This window comes from Anabrus simplex, chromosome 2 (genome assembly GCF_040414725.1).
Source record: "Anabrus simplex isolate iqAnaSimp1 chromosome 2, ASM4041472v1, whole genome shotgun sequence".
NCBI lineage: Eukaryota > Metazoa > Arthropoda > Insecta > Orthoptera > Tettigoniidae > Anabrus > Anabrus simplex.
In genome coordinates this window covers 1118588397-1118592596 of record NC_090266.1, presented here as the reverse complement: position 1 = coordinate 1118592596, position 4200 = coordinate 1118588397, and positions in this window count along the sequence as shown.

Genomic DNA, 4200 nt, shown 5'->3' with positions numbered 1-4200 from the left:
ATCGATCAAACTGACAGTGTCTTATTCGTAACGTAAAAGTAAACTCGTGTCCTCATCCCGAGGTGGTGCATCTCTTATCAGGCACACCCCCAATGAAGGTGAGCTGCATATTCGTAACGTCATTGATACAGACGAGGAAATTGTTTATGTGCATGTTGTGATCATCCTTCTTGTCCTTGCTGTCCTCTTGGGAGCTTAATGCGCTGTACAGCTGCTCAATGAGTCGATCTGAAGCTGCTTGAAGGTGAAGAGATAATTCTTGAACACCTTAAGTTGGTCCTGCATGTTTTTATTGCATGTGTAAGAAGTGGTTCGTGGTGTGGGTTACTGTAGTCACATCCTAATTCGTGAACCATGGGTTACGGCTGCGTGGCCTAGTAAGTGTACCATGCAGTTGCGATACCAGCTGCTATGGAATAGGAATGGGTGTCTTGGATATATTCTGAGTCATGGTCCTCCTTGTGCTTAGGCCGCTAGGACTATTCCATCCACCAGTAGTCCCTAACAAATCAGGGGAGAGATCCTCACTGGGACTATGTGTATGTAAGGCAGCATCCTGCTTCACATAATTTACAGAGCTCAGAACATTTTAGGCAAGCGTCGAACCTATGGGATTAACGGGATCGCACTTCCGCTTGACAGGCGGGGGACTCCTTGGAAACAGCTTGATGAACGAAATGGAATTTGATTGGGAGCAATAAATATTACTGGGATTTACGGAAGAAAGGGAGTAGAATTGGCCTAGTCAGCAATGACGCTGCATATGGGTGTGTTAGGAGTTAATTATATGCGGGTAAGGGGAGATAACGAGAAAGATATGGGAGATTATAAAGTGTTCTTAACAGATGTTATAAAGAGGAGTGCAGAGTGTAGGGTTCCTCAGTTCATCAGAAATACAATTGCATACAACATAGTTTCTGTTAGGTACGTAAATGAGCGAATGATATGGGTAGATTTAGCTGTTGGTAGAACTGGGACAAGAATTGTCTGAAGCATTGTGTAACATCGTAGTCAGGGTCAACAGCAGGGATTGGATTGATCTAATGGACGATTTCGATGCAAGAGTTGGAAAAAGAACAGAAGAATATGAAAAGGTGATGGTTAATTGTGGGTAGGATATGGAAGGTTATAGGAATGGGAAGCCTTCACTTGATTTCTGTGCTAGTATGGGATTAGCAGTTACGAATACATTCTTCAAGCATAAGGTTATTCACCGCTACACATCGGACAGTGGGGGCACCAGACCCGTAATAGGCTATATCATAACCGATGTTGAATTCTGCGAATCTGTTAGTTATATGCGCGTATTCCGTAGACATTTCGATGTTACAGACCAATGTATGATCTGTAGTTAACTAAATATCTCTAGACCTGTCTGCAGACGATTACGCGTAGAGAATCTCTAGGTCGAGGGATTTAGACAGAAGTAAATGGCTGTAATTAGTGAAAAGTTCCAATAACAGACATTAAGCAGGTTCTGGATATATAGATACAAGGGTGTCATGCAGGGGTGCTCTAGTAGAAAACAGCAAGGGAATGCTGTGTGGAATGACGGGGAAAAGCGAACATCTTGGCCAGATGATGAAGTGAGGACAACTTGTAGGCCTATACGTAACGAGAAAGCGTATCATAAATGGCTCCAAACAAAGACTGACTGATTAGGCAGGGAATTTTACGTAAATTAATGAAAGAGAGCAAATTCTTTTGTTGAATCCAAGAAGAAGTCGTGGGAAGATTTCAGTAATAACCTGGAGAGGCTTGGTCAAGCGTCAGGGAAATCTTTCTGGACAGTGATAAAGATTCTTAGAAAGGGAGAGAAAAAGGATATGAGTAGTGTTTTAGGTAAATCTGGTAGCACATAGTATGTCTCAGGGAATTAGTGGACAGGTGGAATGATTATTTTGAAAATCTTTTCAACGTAAAAGGAAATACTTCGGTTGACGTCACGAATAACCGAGCTCATGTGGAGGAGGACAATGACGTTAGTGAAATTAAACTTGTAGAACTGGAAAGTATTGTAGATAAATCCACTGTCATAAAGCAGCAAAAGTAGGTAAAATTAGATCCAAAACGGTGAACTACAGTGGGATGGCTGGGATGAAATGGCTCACAGAGTGATAACATTAGCATGGGATGTTCTGATTGGACTCAAACAGTAGTTGTGCACATCTATAAGAAATGGAACAGGAAGAATTGCAACAATTATTCAGGTATTTCATTGATCAGTATACCAGGCAAGCTGTTCGCTGGCATTTTGGAAGATAGGGTGCGATCGGGTGGAGAGTAAGATGGATGAAAACCAGTGTGGATTCAGACCTCAGAGGGGTTGTCAGGTTCAGATTATCAGTATGCGCCAGGTAACTAGACATAAGTAACTAGAGAGATGAATAGACATCTATGTTTATTTTAGGATGTTTGCTGTTCTGAGCGATTGTGGGATTAAGGGTAGTTTATTAAGAGCAATGAAAGGCATTTATGTTGACAATTGAAATACAGGGAGATTTGATGGTAGAACAATTTCTTGGTTCAAGGTATCTACAGGAGTTAGAGAAGGCTGTAATCTCTCACCTTTGTTGTTCATGGTTTACTTGGATCACCTACTGAAAATAATAAAGTGGCAGGGAGGGATTCAGTTAGCCTCCTCAGTCCCGGAGCAAGTTTTAGTCATGAAAATTTCTGTTTTTTCATTCAGCGTGTTATAAGAGGCTAAAATAACTTGAAAATGCTAACCAAAAAAAATTAGTATGTTTCGTTAAGCCGTTATGGCATGTAGCGTATATGCTACATCGGGACTGAGAAGTGACTTTCCTACAATTCTTATTTTTTTCTTATATTGTATTTTATGATTGTAAGTGCACTAAACACTTAAAATACATTAATAAATAACAACATCACACACTTTTATTCTCTCTCACCATGTTCAATACAAATTGTGACACAAATTATAAAGCATATTTACAACGAATTAAATGTAAGTATTGCCCTTTTTTTGTAAACAAACACAAAAACATGGTGCAATAATATACCTATTATTTTCTATGAAATGCCAAGAAACAGTTTCGTTTTTCTGTAAAACACAGATTTATTTTGCACTGAGTGCACTGTACAAAAGTGAAACCCTTACAACCTGGTAGCCTACATCTTGACCTACTTTTCTGTGTTCTGTTCATCATTTCTGGTAGGTGCAAAGCATGGTAATTCCTGGACTGAAGTGGTGGCATAGCTGCGGGAACCCTGCGGCGTTTCAGCAATGCATCTTCTTCCGATTCAGAACTGCTTTCATCGATAGGTGGAGTTGCAGCGTTGATTCTCAAGTCATCTTCATCAATATCATCATCATCATCTCCATCCAGTTCAATATCTGACACATCAAGGTTAATAGTGTCAATAAGATTCGCAATATCTGTTTCCTTCAAGGCTAAAATAATGAAAGGTAAAATATAAATTGTCGCATTCTTAGTACCATGTATTCATTTAAATACTGCAGTATATAATGATATTCAAGTACGTGCTTAATATTGAAGGCAACTATGGTTTAATATTAACAACTGCAGCGAGAAAACGAGTTAAGAAAAGAACAGTAATTTTCTACTGCATGCACAAATTTTCTAGGTTATTGCCTAATGTAGAGTATACGCTACATCATCAAAAGGGTCATGCTGTCGGCAGTATACAATATCAAATGAGTTCTGATCACTAGCATAATACTTATTGACCTATTATAAGCTATCTTAAAAACATTCACATTAATTAAATATACAAATACATAACAAATACCTGCACGTATCGTCCCCATGTCTTGATGTCAACAAACTTGTATATTCTCACTAGTACTGCCACCTATACACTTGTGCGATAAACAAAAACAAGTGATGAGCGCGAAGCACACACAGTAGACTATACGCTACACCCGGCAACCGCGCGTTAGAGCCATTGCCCGACCGGGAAAAAAATAAAGAACTCATGTAGCATATATGCTACACAGGGACTGAGGAGGTTAGGTGGAAATGTACTTAGCTGTTTGGCCTATGCCGATGACTTCATGTTAACAGCAGACTGTGCTGAAAGCCTGCAGTCTAATATTTTGAAACTTGAAAGTAGGTACAGTGAGTATGATATGAAAATTATCCTTTCCAAGGCTAAAGTTTATTAGTAGAGTAGGTAAGAAACCTAAAGGTATTGAATGTCACGTTAGGAATA